We start from the raw sequence: 16,752 nt of genomic DNA on the forward strand, positions 1-16,752 counted from the left end.
AAGGCTATCTGCTCATCTTCCCCCACCAGCACATGCTGATGGCTTTCTTTGCTGTGAAGCCAAATCAGCACCTATAGCTGAATGCTGCAACGCAAACATTGCGAGGGAACATCAAGATATCAGAACATGATTCATTTGTGGCTCCCAGCAGGTCTTCCCAGATGATTAAGCACCTTGCCAGCTGTTGAAATCTCAGCACCAAAGCCACAGACCTGTATTAAACAAAATGGTGCTCCTGCGAACCAGTATTTTATCTTGCACTATCGATGAGAGATGTCCTCTTCCTTAATTCAAATAATTGGTCTATGCTACAATAGGATAAGTTGATACACATATTTTTAAATACCCTAGATATCCGATGTGATGAGTCTGAAAGTGCAAAAACTATCAGAAAATAGAGCAGGCATATGACTGGGAAAAGCCTGGGGTGGTTAGACACCAGCACCTGCCTTGCTGAAAGGGAAGACACTTGTCAGGGCACAAAGGGATCTTCATTTCCCCCCTCAATCAGCAGAAAATTAGCAAGAAGGCTAGAAATTTAACATAATTACACAGCCACCTTTGAACCTTATTACTGCAAACACACACAACAGTAACTGCACGGTTGTGATTAGTCTCTTGCTCCCAAACATGCCAAAAATTAGCCGTGTGAGACTTGCATGGTTTAATCCATAACACTCTACATGTGGCAGAGAAACAGTGAGTTCAAGAGAGGTTAGACGAGCTTTCCTGTCAACCACGGACACAACCCCAAATCCAGCAGAAGACATAGATACTAAATGACAAGAGGTGATTAATTTACACTGGAGAAAACCATCACTGTAACAAGAAAAAAGAACACGGTAACAGAAAGCAAGCAGCACTACAAAGTGGAATAATTAGGATACACTGCAGCAAGACGCCTTGTGCTGCCTCCAGCACAGGCACTATCCCCTTTTGACACGTTTTGTTCAATGCCTGGCAGGGTCAGTTTCCCCTTGGTTTTCACCACCAAGAGGAAAAACGGTGTTGGTAAACGTGGGACCTTCAGCAGGAACCAGAGCCCCAAAGTTCACACAAAGTCCTCAAGTTCTGACTTCCTGGTCGGGCAACAGGACCATGAAAGTGCCTCTCGTAACAAGGAGAAGCACAGCTCCCATGCACACTTGCCAAGGATCACCGCATTTCTCAGCAATGGAAGCATCAGCAGAGCATCCAAAGCATGAACATATACAGCACCCCAAGCAGGTGATGTAATTATTATTTTTTTAATTAAAAACATGGGATTATCTTTAGAAGCAACACTAGTAAAAAAAATGTTACATCTAAAAATTCATGATGGATTTTTCTTCTCATTTTATAGTTCCATTAAGAGTTCAAAATTAGGTGAAATGCTCTGCAGCATTTGCATAAAGATAAAAGAAAGAAAAAAAATACATCCAATTACCATTCCCAGTTCATAAACTCGTTACCACGAACTCAGCTTTGAAACTTCCCTTGTTGACCACTACATATGAAGTTACTTAGACCGAGTTACTTCTATAGAAGAGCAGATGGCAAACAGACTTGAGCCTGGTCAATTTTCCATCTTAATTTTCCTGACTGACTTCAAACTCAAACAGAGCATAATGGGACCATTACTTTTTCTAGCAGGCTGTCCTTTAATGCGCAAGCTTCGCCTGCAGAAAGAATGATTTAATATATATATATACACACACTGATGTGTATTAAATATTTAAATACATTTTTAATATTTTAATTATTAGAAGTTTAAATATATTATAAAAAGTGATAGTACATGTATACATACAGTATATGCATGTGTATATATATACACACATATATACATATACATATATATATATCAAGAGACTGGATTCTAACAGCTTCCCCACAGGTCGCCAGAGGTATGGCCCATCTGGGCATCTCTCTATGCTCATTTAAGAGCCAAGCACACCTGCCATCCTTTCACACCCAACACAGCAGCTACTAACGTGATTCTCCTTATCTCCTCGCCCCTACCTTTCCTTTGTGCACTGCCCGCCGCCATCCCAGAGGGAGGATTTCAGCACAGGAATCACTGGTGAGTGGATTCACCACCGTCATCACCAAACTGGCCGTGGAGACACCATCCAGGATGCTCAGATGGACCATGTGTGGTGTCCTTTGACCCACGGCTCTGGGCTTGCTGCCTCTGCTACAGAGAAGACTTGTGTCCAGCTTCAGATCTATGAAATAACTCTTTAAAATACGCCAAAGAAATAGTGCCCATAACATGTAAGGTTCGCAGGCTGTATTCTTCAGTATACCGTATAAAGAAATCACCTTGCAAAGCCAGGCACCTTGCAAACAGAAATCATCCCCCAAGCTGAGCCAAGTGTTGTAGCAAAATATGCAGGATTTCCAGATGCATGAATTCCCCTACTTCACAACCAGTCTCAGGAGTCTATATTTGGCATCTCCTGGGATTAGCTGCGTGACAGGAAAGAAGAATGGCTCTGTAATTAAAGGTATCCAGAAGTCCTGAGAGCCGTTCAGCCTTTAAGAAAAATAACCACACTACCCAAAGAGCAGGGAAGATGAGCAGCTGGAGCATCAAATGCTAGAGGAGTCCAAACCTCGCACCTCAGCATATCATTAAGGCATTGAGCTCACATCTTCTCCTGACGCATGTAACGGAAGGCTTTGGTTTTACCTCTGGAAGGAGAAATTGCTTAATCACCATCTAACCTGATGTAAAGACAGCTGCTGTACAATGCAGGGGAGCACTGGGGCAGATGGAGATTGATCAAAACGCGGTTTTACAGCAGAGGCACTCCGGGACTCCTTTCATTCGAAAGCAAACTTTCTATCTAAAAAAAGGCCCTTTTGCAGGGAAAGACTAAGCTTCTCAGAAAATTCACTCATCTCTCATCCTCAGAGATCACCACAGTATATCCTTTTAATTCCGCTACTGGGGGGAAAATTAAAAAAATATATATTATATATATATATTTTCAGGTATCCATGTTCCTTCTCAGCTTCACTTTGGGAAAAGGGAGGCATGTAATCACATGTTGATAGCTGACAATCCTGTGCAGTCCACATGCTCAACAAAGTCTTATCTCTGTGAGCTGGATGGGAAGCTATCATGAAGTTGACTATTTTGCTGGAAAAAAATGACAGATGTATAAAATCACATCTCTGATAATGCTGACCCCAAGAGTCAACTACCAAACTCTTTTTTTTTTGTTTCTTTAGAGATTTTATTTTATATTTTTGGTTTTGATATTTCCATTTTTTTACTTCCACAAAATCTAAGTATCTTCACAACTCTAGCTAGAGGATAACACTATTGATACAGAGTCAGAGATGCATGTGCATCACTTGATATGCCAAGCAATACAACAACGTGGAGGCCCCAAAACATGCAAACCTTGGCCCAAATGCAACTCTTAGCAGAATCAGGGCTTGATTTTGCCCGAAACAACATCAAATACAAGGTCCCAAATCTCTGCTGCAAGGTACAACAGGATAATTTCTCTACATACACATCCTGTTCTCATTCCTGTGCACTTGTATTATCTTCTGCCCGCTATCACATTGCAACTCCCTACACATTTAAAAAAAAAAAAAGCCCCAACCCAAAAACACGTTGCACAGCTATCTCACTGTCATCTATTATTCAAGAAAGGTCTCATTGAATAAATGTCTGTTCAGAGGCTCTAAACAAATTTCATTTCTGAACACCACTGTCTGCAGCCCAGCGGGCCATTTCACCAAGATAAGATCACACATTTAATCAAACGCTTCAAAAAAGAAATACACACCAAGTTTGCTTAATAACGTCAAATAATAAAAGTGCAGCACTGGCAGCATACTAATTTTTAGTGCTCTTTCTTCTTTGAGGGTTGTCTCAATAGTCAAGGTCAACCGTACATGGGATTTCTTCTAATTAGGGTTTCTGGTAAAGGCTAGACCTGCTTACTCTCACCACTTAACCGTGGTTTTCCCTAAAATGAAGACATCTCTCTTTCATTTTAAATTAAATCACTGCAGTATCCCACCCAAGTGTGACAGACAAAACTGCATAACTCTGCTAATTCAATACAGAATGCACAAGAAAGACAACAAAAAACACATCTTTTGTGGTCAGTGAGGAACCACCCACATAAAAGTCTATGGTATAAAAGAAAAACTGATTTACAAAAGAAAAAAACATGATTATCTGCTCTGTGTTTGACTACAGCTCCTGTTGCAGCGCTGCACAGACTTATTTTAGTTATGAATCAGGAGTGGACCTGGCACCCCTGGGTCAACATACACTTTGCCATTCATTTTATTGCAGCAGTAAGAGGAAGGACCAGTTGAAGAAGCAGTGTTACTTTACCACATTTACAAAATACATCAATATTACTACAGATCAGACTTCCATAATATTCATCACTAATTCGTCCAGTACATCTCTCTATTATTTCATTTATTAAGTTGACGGCTGTACCACAATGACTACTGATGGAACAGGCTTGAAATTACATGAATTCGGGAAGAACCCCGGACCCTAGCTGTGATCAAGCCCACTGCTTGAAAAGGGTCAGACAAAGGCTTGGATCCTCACCCCTGCAGCCTGGCCCATAGGTTATGCTGGTCTGCCCTTCACTCACAGAAAGTGATCGAGCGTAAAGATGCTGGAGATGACAACTCCCCCATCTGCTGCTCCCAGAGCAAGAGGAGACAAACAGGGAGGCAGCTTCTAGATATATTCCCCCACCAAGCCTTTTTCCCTGCTTGAAACGCCCCAATGAACACCTCTTTCACAGACACCCTGCTGAACACAGCAGAGATCCAGATTTTTCCCCCTGAATGGGAAAGTTACAAATTCTTAGTTTAGCCTGGCACAAACAACATCTTTCTATTGGTGCTGATGAGTTACTTAACATCTCAGCCCTGCTGCAAGAGTGGAGCTGCTCACAGTGTCAAGCACTCTATAGACCCTTATTTCTTGTGAAATCAAGGATATTTGCACAGATGTAATTATCTTGTTACATTTTAGCCTTCCTTCCAAAATCAGCAACGTTATATGGAGAAGCGCTCCCTACTCCCACAATCGAAATGCATTACACAGGCTTTAGGAAGACTCATTGCAAATTGGTGACCTACTTAAAGAGATCTATAAAGTACATTACAATTGTAACTGTGGATTGCTCGTCAAAAGGTCACAAATTATCACTCTGTGCAGCTTAATCACTGTATTTCAAATACCTATCAGGGTAAGTTTTACACGGGGACATGCATCACTTCAGAGCCACACCAACTACAGCAGCCTGTAACGTTATTGTCCTTCTTAAAAGCAAGAGAAAAAGACACACACAACCACTCCACACACCTGCATCCATTAAAGATAATCCAAAATGACATTTTCCTTGAAGAAGGCTGTGCTGCGGGAGTTTAAAGTGCAGTAGTCACATCGTCATTTCCCTCAGAAGGAAGTGGAATATATACACCGCGTTTCCAAATGATTAAAGGATGTGATTGCAACATCCTAAGTCTGGAGGAATAACAGTTTAGATCACACACGGCTCCAAACAAAGTCAAGCAGAGGCACGGCATCCAGTTTAGCAATGTCTTGCATGCTGGAGGTAAAAATGACTGTTGTCTGGATAATCTATTACATAATTACAGACCAGTTTTGTGCACCTAGCCTTAACATAAAGGGTCATTCAGGGCAGAACCCAAAAGCCTTTTGTTACTGGTGTGGGGGGAGAATTACCCAAAAGAACCCACAGACAGAAGTCGCAAATTAGGATTTGCATTATGTGGCTGATATTTCTCGATACAAAACCTTCAGTATACCTCTTACTAAAAAAAAAAAAAAAAAAAGGAAAAAAGCATACACAAAACTCTCTCCTTTGAAAGGAGTGACAGGAATTTCTAAATGATGATGTGACAGTAACACACACAGATGCTAAAGCAGTGTAAAAGAAAAGGAGTAAGAGGAGTTAACATGATCTCTGAAGCCCTTCTCGACTCTATCCAACAGTGAAACCTATTCAAAAGATGGCTTCGATGAGTGCTTTTTTTTTCTTTTTTTTTTTTTTTCCCTTTTCCCCAGCAGTCCTTGGAATGGCTTTGAGGGAAGGAAGAGAAGGGGAAAAAAAAACAAGAAAAAAAAACCACAGAGCTATTGAAAATCTCCTTACAGGGTCAGCTGTCACTGAAATGCATTTTAGTATTCAGGGTACCCACCCATGCAGAACATCAAAAACTGGGCTCGGGTCCCTCCCTTATTCTCACAGGCTTAGGCTAACGCTCTGCTTCTGACACCGTGCTGAATAGCAACGCGCGCTGCCTCTGCAGGGCTTGTAAACAGCAACACAAGCCGACCAAACAGAACGGGGGTGTCGCTTCTGCTTAACGTTTCCCTTTTCTCCCGGTGTACTCGAACACAACCAACCGGGTACATTAAAAAAGTCAACAGCCCACAGCTCATTGTGCCAGGCTCTTTGAGCGCTCACCCACCACCGGGAGCAGACACAGAGCCTGCGAAACCTACAGACCGTCCTCACTACTTCAGCTGCAGATTTTATTCACAATCTTGAAGCCACTTTTTGCAAGGAAATGTTTGTGTGGCTGTTGAGATTTGCAGGCTCGAAGTCAGCTTGTCCTGGCCCTTCCTAGCGCGGTTAGGAATTAAAACATCTTCAGCATTGGACAGTCATGGTCTCACCTCGCTGTGTAACGATGCTGTAAGGAAAGTTCAAGCTTACTGATGCAGGTGATACCTCCTAAATGAACTCTTGCAGCATCTTCCTTTTGCTTCTCCTTTATCCAGGTTGCCTATAAGTATGCAAGTCTTATATTCCAATATAACTGTGGAAATGATTGGAAAGAAAATACAAGACTGAACTGAAAGTCACGCAATTATATATTCGTGATATTTCCAGATTTTTTTTCTTCTGCCGTATTAAGCTAAACCAAATGAAGCTTGCAGGCTGCTCAGCTTCTTGGCCCGGCTTTGCCTCTTAAACTAAATTCTCTGTCTAAGCTAGATCACCTCAAAGTTGGCTAGCATACTTATCTCTGACATATCCCCTACCCCTCACTTAATAGAAAATTTTAACATTCCCAAGAAAGCTGCAAACTGCACTTTCACAATGCAATGACACTTCTCTTCTGCTCTCTTTGAGGGCAGTGGAAAAATTTCTTATTAAGACAGGACCGGAATCAGTAATTTCAAAATGGAGAGAAGCTGCTAGAACAAATAGACAAGGACCAGCACCAACTCTGATAAAAACAGTGGTTGCCCAGTTTATCTGAAAAAAATTGTTTGTTTTATTTTGGCATCTGACCACTAACCTAGAAACTCAGTCAAAACTCTGAAACTGTAAAAAAGTGTTTTGCTGTTGTTGTCCATCAGTGCATCTACATCTCTAGAACTTGAAAAAGAGTCAGAAAATCAAGCGGGATAGAGAATTTTCCAGCAACAGAATTTTAGAAAGACCTCTATGAATCAACAGCATCATTCACAAACAAAGCATACATACACGCATGTACCTGCATACATATGTTTGGAGTATAGGTGCAGCTCTCTATTTTCCACTCCCCCAGACCAAAGACCAAAAAAACAGAGCTCTGTGTCTGCTCCCCAAAAGACCACAACACTTTCTAGCCCTCTAATTTTAAACAGTGTCCATTCATTCAAGTTCCTCATGCCTGCAACTAGATCTTTGGTTCCCGTGGAGTGCGAAAGGTTAAGTGTTAATAGAGAAGGGTCTTATTATATTGATGAGTATTACAAGTAAACAACTCGTTGCTGGTTTCTACCAGTTAGAGCATCTCCAAAGTGTAATCTGAAGGCATCAGGTTTAGACTAGAACTCTTTTCAGAGCAGCACCAGTAAACACTGGCACCTTTGCACAGGACTCCATAGTATGGCAATGCTTATTAGGTTTAAAAAAAAAATTACTCAAGTGTTGACTAAAATGCTTATTAAAAAAAAAAAAAAAGTTGAAAACGTGGTAATGTGAGGCCATACATTAATGGATGCTCTGTAATAGTAACAAATTTCTAGTCATTGAATTTTCTCTGATTCCTTCTGAATGATATCTATTTCATGCCCATCGAAACCAAAAGATGTCAGGTCTGAAACAAAAATGTCTTACTTTTATCTGTTTTCATAAGCAGATTTTAGAAGCCTGCACATTCTTCTACTTTTCACCTGTTCACACAGCTTTATCCAGTTGGAAATACCACCTCTGCCAAGGCTATTCCAATATAGTTACTAGAAATGTGATGCTGAAGTGGGGGCATGTGTCTGAAAAGATGCCACATCTAGGATTCCTGAGCATCAGCTCTTCTTGACCCTGACAGGGGAAAAAATCATTACCCCATCTTCATTACTCGTAATTCACATTAGAAAACTAAAACAAACAAAAGAACAACCACAGAACTACTTGCTAACCAGCCAAGACCTTCAGATTAGATAAATTAGGATAGGTTTCGCTAGCATACAATACGATCTGTTGCCTGCAGGTTCAGACAGGATGCCCTTCTGTTCCAGTGCATTAACTACAGATGACGCAGTATTTTGCATGGGTCATATTTCCATCACTGTGCTCTGCAATGGTATTTCTTGAGCAGATGCAGAGCTTCTCACGGACGCCTCCTTTCCCTCTCCTGCACCTGAAGTGGCTCAGGCTGAAGCCAAAAGAAGCTCTCCATCGACTATAGTGGGAACTCGATCACAGCTATAGTGACACCTCCCTTGGACAGCTACAGGCCTGAAGAAGTACACATGAAAGGTTAAAAAAAAAAAAAGCCATTTTAAAATCTTCTGGTTCCTCTTTCTCTGCTAGACTTAAACGTAGTTATTACTATGTTGTTACATAGTTATTATAAATACAACTATTGAAAAAATGCCATCTTGACCACTACTTAATAATTAATACAGTGGTACAGAACAAATTTCAGATGAAGTTTTTATTGCCTGAAAAGGCTAGCTTCCTTCCTATAGCTACAAATGTATGGTGCAATGACTGGTAAATGCGCTTGACTTATAAAGTCAGAAGGCTCTTCAAAAAGACCACTGAGGAAAAATGGGCCTGCACGCTGGGCCCATTTTTCCCAATCCGTCTGCTGTCTCGGTTTTGCAGTTTCCGTCCCGTACGTGCCTTCTGCAGAAATCACAATCTCTGCCCTGCTGCATTACTCAGTAAAAGAGCACCTATTCATCTCACAGGGAGCAACGACTATGTATAGATGGCTTGCAAAGTTCAAAACAGGTTGAAATTGCTACTTGGCAGCACACAGTAGGGTGACTGAATCCCACAGACTCTTACTCATTAGGGAAAATGACAATGGAAATCAAGGTGCCTTTAGACAAGTCATCTTAAAAAGGAACACTTGGCTGGCTTGCACGAACCAAGGAAACACATGCATTTCAGACCATGCACTGCAGATATTATCTAGTGAGAAATGTAAAGAAAGCATTACACCGCAAACTTGGAGGCTAAAAACAGGCAATGGGTAACGTCTCAGATATAATCGCATCACAGATTTGAGTAGGAGGTGGTTTCCTTGTCATTAAAGTAGCCAAGAATTAGAAGTAGATGCTTAAAAGCAAACTCCTCCTCTTCTACTTTAGCAGTCTGCTTTGAGGAGCTTCCACTGCCTGCAGACATGAGAAGATCAGGGAACGCTGGAGGATCTCAGCACCTACAGAAACGAGGACATATTCACATGCATCCCAAGTGGAGACTCAAGTGTCTGATAAAGTGCTGGTAAGGATGCTGACAAAGACTTGTGAAGGTAGACACAACCCTAGGAAATGACGCAGTCAGATGCCAGCATGCCTTGCCTGGGACAGTTACGTTCCTACAAATAACCCAGGGCACAATGAACTGCTATAAACAACACGTTTCCCAGCTCCGTAATACAGACATCTGAAAGCATGGTCTATAGATATAGCAGAGACTGAAGTGTGTATATACATGCAAAATTTGGCAACATGGTACATTTCGAGTATTCACATCCCAGCAGGAGTGCATCTGTCGAAAAAGAAAGGGGCCAGCAGGGAAGAACGAGTAGTCCATATGAGTTACAGTAAAATCTCTTCAAAGCTTCAATGCTTACCACGTACATCCCACTCTGGTAAGCAGCCTCATGTAAAGTGGCAGGAAAACACTTGTTTACTTTGCAGGGCTGTCCTGGTGGCTCAGCATTCTCCCAACCGACACATTAATGCTGTGATGCCTAGCTCTCAGAGCAGTATCATCACCTCCTACAAAATAATAATTCTTGAGTTGTTTTTCCAACACTCTCTTGTGATGTGCAGGAATGCTCCAAGGAATAAGAAGTTTTGTCAAAACCACCCCAATCAGAGCATTGAGCTGTTTCTACAACCAACAAGCAATATAGTTAAGTTTCCTTCTTTTTAAAAGCATAACAAGCCTTGTGCCCATCCTCCATATTTTAGCTTCTCCCTGATCCATTCTTTCTCCTCGAATTTCATTTCTTTCGTTGGTCTTCAGCCTATCCTTTATACTATGCCACGCATGAAACAGTTTCCTAGTCAATCTACACCAGTCCCAACACTATTAGTATCAAAATTTGCAATAATAAATCAGCAACTCCCAGGACTACTCCATTTACAAAGACTGCACTCTCCTGTGTGCATCTCATTTACTCGTATTGATGATGCAGACACTCATGCTCTGAATGCGAAAAGCCCTCAGAGCAGCATCATGCTCCCTAATTGACGTGCTGACCGAGGCTACAGGTCACGCATTTTGCTCTCCAGCGCTGGCCAATAATTCAGTCCATCTGCTTTTATACCTTTATCTCTTTTTTCTAGAGAGCCTGTTTCCATGACTCTTGCTTCAAAGAGTAACGGTAACAAATTTGCTTCCATGCTTCTGAACCTTCTGCTAGCAAACTGAGAAAGTGTATCTAATTAGACAGCAGCAGCTAAATGGGTTCATATCGCATATCATTTAATGAATTGAAAAGGAAGAGGCGATCGGGAGAATGCAACAGCAGACAGCCTTACGAAAACCTTATAAAGATCTTCAGCTAAGATCTCCCACTGCATGCTTCGCTGGGAAAACAATCTGCGGTTTCACCAGGCGGAGCAGATACCTTAAGGACCACAGCCCTGGGATTGTGAAGCGTGCAGACACCCAGCTTGTCAGCTGGCAGCCTCCATGCATCTTCACCTAAAAACCTGCTCGCGTTTCCCTCCCGACCAGTAAAGGGCATTGGCTTTTTTTTTTTTTTTTTTTCCATGCTCGTGGGCAGGGCGATTCATTTTCTGCTGAGGGAGCAAAAGTCTCTTCTGCAATTAATGCCAGGAGGCATCAGCTGAGCACCTCCACTGCATCGCCCTGGCTGCACACCCTGGTGGCATCCCAACCTGGGGGATGCACGGCCGCTGAGCGCCAGCTGCAGCAAACAAAGGGCAGGGGACAGACCCAGCCCCTGCCACGCGTGGCCTCGAATGCCCCAGGGGACAAGTTTCCTGAGCTGAGAAATCGCTCCACAATTTCCAGAGGGCACCAGGAAACCAAGTAACCCAAATTTTGAGCGTAATCGATATGCACCGTCACTTAGCTTGCTCTGGAATTAAATGCAAAATTAAACATATCCTCTCCTAACGACCCCCTGAAGAAAAGGGAATTCATATTTTATTGAATAACAGAATCACACAGACGTCGTGGGCCAATCCTAGCTTTGTAAGAACTTCAGTCCCTTTGGAAACAGACACACAAGAGATCTGTGTCAGCTTTATTTCTGCTGGCAGGTACCAACACAACAGTCACTGTGTAGCAAACCACACTAAATAAAGGAAAAGTACTCCTAACGATCTGGAGCAGCCTCCACCACAACAAGGGGATTGTAACCCTTCTGCTAATGCCGCGCCTCCTGCAACCCGAGAGCAGTTGTTTTACCTCTAGAAAAATACCGCTTTACAGTAGAGCCCTAATCTGAACTTTGTCACCCACCGTCAGCACGGGCACGCAGATTTTCTCTCTTCCTGGTCTGGTATTCTTAAGTGACGACTGTAGGCTTTCTGACAGCAGCCTCTTTAACCTGCAACACCTGGTTTACCCCATAAAACTCAGTGGAAGGATTTTTCCTAATGAATACACAGTAGAAGCCTGTTCATATCGCAAACCCCTGGAAATTATGATAAATGAGCTCTACAAGGCACACACTACTACTCAATACCAAGCAAGCAGTATTGGCTGCAATCTTTAAGAGACGGCATTCCACAACAAAAAGAAATGTATTTATTTTTAACTCCAATGAACTTTTTTTATTTTTTTTTCCCAGTTTTGAAAATCTTGGTCTAGCACCCTGGAATAATCCATGCCACACACAATACAGAAAGAAGCTGCAACTAGCATGCTAGCAGACCACCTTTCTGCCTTATAGCAAGACATAGATGGCATTTTCACCCTTTTTCCTGCATCTCAGCCTCCTCCTAAGCAGCTAGCTGCCTGGAGAGTGGAAATGCTAATACCTCCCAATGAGTAATCTAAACAGGAAAGTAAATACAACAGACCTCCGTTGTTTTGGCTAAAGCTGCGAATACTACAGCGACAAGGACACAACAAGCCATTTCTTTTGGCCATATAAAAATCGTTTTAACTACAGCAGGGAAGAATCACACGCCTATCAGGAAAGGAGAGAGAAAGAGAGGCTCCTTTCCTACCTTGCAATCCCTCCTGCAAAAACAAACATCTGCCTATCTATAGGGAAAAGGGTGAAAAAAACAAGTAAATGCATGGCTGGGGGGGGGACAATGATGACGACTATGCTGCTCCTATGGACAACTCTGGACACAAGCCTGCTGATCAGACACAGACCTCAAAAGCTAAGGTACCCAGGACGCATTTCTGGGGCACTGTACCTCAGTCTTCATTAGCAATAAAGGCACCAGCGTGAGCAAGGCTCCTTACACTAGGAGACAGGAAAGGACTGCTCTCCGGCTCATGGCAGGGAGCAATCATCAGGCTTACAAGCATATTTCCAAGTTAAACAATCAAAAAATGATTGCAAGGGAAAAGCAAATAAATAATTAAGCAAGCAAATAACAACTCAAACAAAGAAGGGGGGGAACGCAATTCTCTTCCTCCACCCATACATACTGATCCCTCTTACTCAAAGAAATCTCTCTGCTGAATACCAGCCCTACTGTTACAGCCAGCAAACACAATCTTACAGGCAGGAGGTGAGAAGCACTAACGTTCTTAACATCTCTAGCAAGGCATCTCTCTACCTGAAGCCTATGTTTCCCTCTCTGGCTGTAAGGCAAACAGAGGCTCGCGCCTACCTGTAACCCAGGGAAGCTGGGCTGGATGCAGACCTCTGCCCTACCCCACGTCCACACACACGCAGCCCCTGATGCACCCCAAATTCAGCAACATCCCTGCCCGTGGCCCCTGCCCACCCACCGCCTCCTGCCATCCAGGAAAGCGGGTGCTTCTTGAGGCACCCTTCACCAATTAAACAGAAACATACATCCACGAAGGGGTGAGCGACCAAGCAGCCAGGAAAACTCGGGAATTTCTCAGGATAACGGCAGCACCAGCCCAACGTGTTGGTGCCTTTCATAGAGAAAGGGAAGGGAGAGGGCAGGAACAAAACCTATCGGGGCTCTTCTGTCTACCCGCCACCCTAGCTGTCCACAGCCATCCCTTCCGAACCCGGCTGGAGCCAAGAGGAGCCAAGAGGCATTTCGCAGCTAGCGGCACCCCCCGGTCCCCGCTGTGCCCTCCAGCATGCAGACCCAGAGGTGTTCCCTCGTTACCTGGAGGACGCAGCCCCCCGCACCTCTCCTGGAGGCAACTATCCTTATTATGAAACCATTCGATCCAAGCGCGTGCCCAGGGCAGCCGGCACCCTTCAGCCCAGCGCAGCCAGGCGGGTTGGCGGGGCTGGGCTCGGGTGTGATTCACGGCCAGGCGAGGGCTGCTGCTGAGCATCGATCCGTAGGGTGGTTAGTTACCTTTAGTCACCTCCGGCTCCTGAGATGCAAGTCCCCATCGGCTCCTCAACAACCTGCAGCAGGGAGCCGCTGCCACAATCCATCCATTAAAAAACAGGGTGGGGGGGGGGGGGGAGTAGGGGGGGGGCAGGAAGCAGACCTGGCCACAGTACCGAAGCCCCCCAGACAGGAGGAAGGGAACACGAGAAGCAAGGACTGTCGCCCAAGGAAGGAAAAATGGAAAAAATTAAAAGGAAAAAAAAAATAAAAACGAAGAAGAAAAAGTCTCTCCTTTACAGCCTCGTTCTTCTGCAACGCTGGCTCCCTCCCGGAGGACGGAGGGTGCGTGGGGATGGGGGAGGCGATCGCTGCCTCCTCTCCGCCGTCGTCGCCGACCCCCTGGGACCGCAGCCCGGCTTTTACCTCCTCCAGGTGGGCAACTTCAGGGCAACGACACGGCCCCGGAGCCGGCACCAGCGGCCAGGCGAGTCGTATGCGGCACAGTCATTGCCTGTGTTGCTGCTGCTGCTTGCTGCTGCTGCTGGGGAAGAACAGCCGCTGCCGGAGAGAGAGAGAGAGACCACCAAAAAAAAAAAAAAAAAAAAAAAAAAAGGGCAAGAAATCTTCCACCATCCCCCTTTTTCTCTTCCTCCTCCAGCACCAGCCGCTCTTCGCATCCGCTACCCTGCCCCCGGCCTCTCGCTCCGCCGGGGCTCGGGGACGACACAAAGGCGGCCGTGCAGAGGGGGGCGGGTGGCCCTCAGCCCCCCGGGCCCCGCCGGCACCCCGAATCCTTCCTCCTCCTCTTCCTCCTCCTCCTCCTCCCGCTGCGGACACCGCCAGCCCCGGAGCGGCTCGGCTCGGCGGGCGTGCCTAGCGGGCGCGGGGGGGGCCCATGGCCGCGGGCGGCCCCGTGCACACTCACACACACTCGCACACACACACGCACGCACACGGCTATGGGGGGGGGGGGGGGGCGGGTGGCCGGGAACCGCAGCACCCGCAGCAGCGGGGCCCGGGAGGCGGCGCGGCGCTGCTGCCCTGCCCGGCGGCGGCCGCACGGAGCCGGGCGGGCGGCGAGCCGAGGGGCGGGGGAGCGGCGAGGGCCCGGATCTGGGTTGCGCGGACGCGGGCTCCACCTAGCAGCCGGCCCGCACGGCGCCGAGCCCGGCCGAGCCGAGCCACGACGACCCCCGCCCAGCGGAGGGCCATCGCCCGCTGGATTCCCCGCCTGCCCATTGGCTGCTCAGCCCGTTGATCCCCTCCCAAGCGGCCAATTGCAGCCGGGATGTCGGGATCAGGCTGCTCCAGGATGGATTCCCCGCCTCCGGATTGGCCACACTGCAGTCCCTCTGCGAGCAGCCACACGGAGCCAGACACCTGGGCACCAACCTTCTCCTTTCTGCCCTACCTAGGGAGAGCTCCCCAGCCCCACCCCAGGTCCCCAGCAGGTGGAAAATCATAGAATCATGGAAACAGGGTTGGAAAGGACCTACAAGATCATCTATTCCAACCGTCCTCCTATTGCCAATACTGCCCATTGAGCTACTAAATCACATCTCGTAGCACCTTGTCCAGGCACTCCTTGAACACCACGAGGGATGGTGACTCCACCACCTCCCCAGGCAGGCCGTTCCAGTGCCTGACCACTCTTTGAGAGGAAAAGTTTTTCCTGAAATCTAATCAAAATCTCCCCAGGCACAACTTGAGGCCATTCCCTCTAGTCCTATCACTAGTTACCTGTGAGAAGAGGCCGACCCCCAGCTCCCCACACCTTCCTTTCAGGTAGTTGCAGAGAACAATAAGGTCTCCCCTGAGCCTCCTCTTCTCCAGACCAAACACCCCCAGCTCCCTCAGCCGCTCCTCACAGGACTTGTGCTCCAGGCCCTTCACCAGCTTTGTAGCCCTTCTCTGGACACGCTCCAGGGCCTCGATGTCCTTCTTGTAGTGAGGGGCCCAAAGCTGAGCACAGTGCTCGAGGTGCGGCCTCACCAGAGCAGAGCACAGGGGGACGATCACCTCCCTGCTCCTGCTGGCTGCACTATTCCTGACACAAGCCAGGATGCCGTTGGCCTTCTTGGCCACCTGGGCACACTGCTGGCTCATGTTCAGGTGAGCATCAGTCAGCACTCCCAGGTCCCTTTCGTCTTCACAGTCTTCTAGCCACTGTACCCCAAGCCTGTAGCACTGCATGGGGTTGCTGTGGCCAAAGTGCAGGACCCGGCACTTGGCCTTGTTAAACCTCATCCCATTGGCCTCAGCCCAGCAGTCCAGCCTATCCAGATCCCTCTGAAGGGCCACCCTACCCTCAGGCAGATTGACACTACCTCCCAGCTTGGTGTCATCTGCAAACTTACTGAGGATACACTCTATCCCCTCATCCAAATCATCAATAAAGATATTAAACAAGATAGTCCCCAAATCCCCTGTTTCTCTCCCCAAATGTGAATCCCCTGCTCTCCGGAGAGCCAGGGACAGTCTGGGCAAGGGACAAGAACTCTGTTTTGCTTTACAGTGTGAACAGTTTTTTTCAGTGCTAAGAGCAGGCCTCTAGAAATAAAGGTGCTTGGTTGAAACATAATAAATATTTTCCTCCCTGACCTCATTGTCCATTTGCCTTTAGTTTTGGAGAGAAAGACACAAACCAAATCAGATTCAGTCTCACAAAACACAGGGTGGCCACGTGGGTGGCCATGCTGAATTACCCAAAGATGTGCACCCACCACCAACATGGGCTGGTGCCTAAGTGCTGACACAAGCAACGCTCCATACTTTTTAGCAGTGACCACAACTGTCTGCTTAGATAC

The 16,752-nt window shown here is 46.0% G+C and overlaps 1 protein-coding gene across 21 annotated transcripts in view; it reads right to left on the reverse strand.

Moving 5' to 3' along the window:
- ADGRL3 (adhesion G protein-coupled receptor L3) overlaps positions 1 to 14,911 on the reverse strand; it is a 535,525-nt gene extending 520,614 nt beyond the window's left edge. For 8 of the 21 annotated variants that reach the window (XM_048067842.2, XM_048067822.2, XM_048067825.2 and 5 more), the window contains exon 1: positions 13,967 to 14,910. The gene's annotated coding sequence lies outside the window, so the exon portion shown is untranslated. Of the gene's footprint in view, positions 1 to 13,768; positions 13,932 to 13,966 lie in introns of those variants that run through there. The other 13 variants (XM_048067827.2, XM_048067821.2, XM_048067817.2 and 10 more) reach the window with 6 other exon arrangements.
- Positions 14,912 to 16,752: the final 1,841 nt, after the last annotated feature.

This window comes from Anser cygnoides, chromosome 4 (genome assembly GCF_040182565.1).
Source record: "Anser cygnoides isolate HZ-2024a breed goose chromosome 4, Taihu_goose_T2T_genome, whole genome shotgun sequence".
NCBI classification, from domain to species: Eukaryota; Metazoa; Chordata; class Aves; order Anseriformes; family Anatidae; genus Anser; species Anser cygnoides.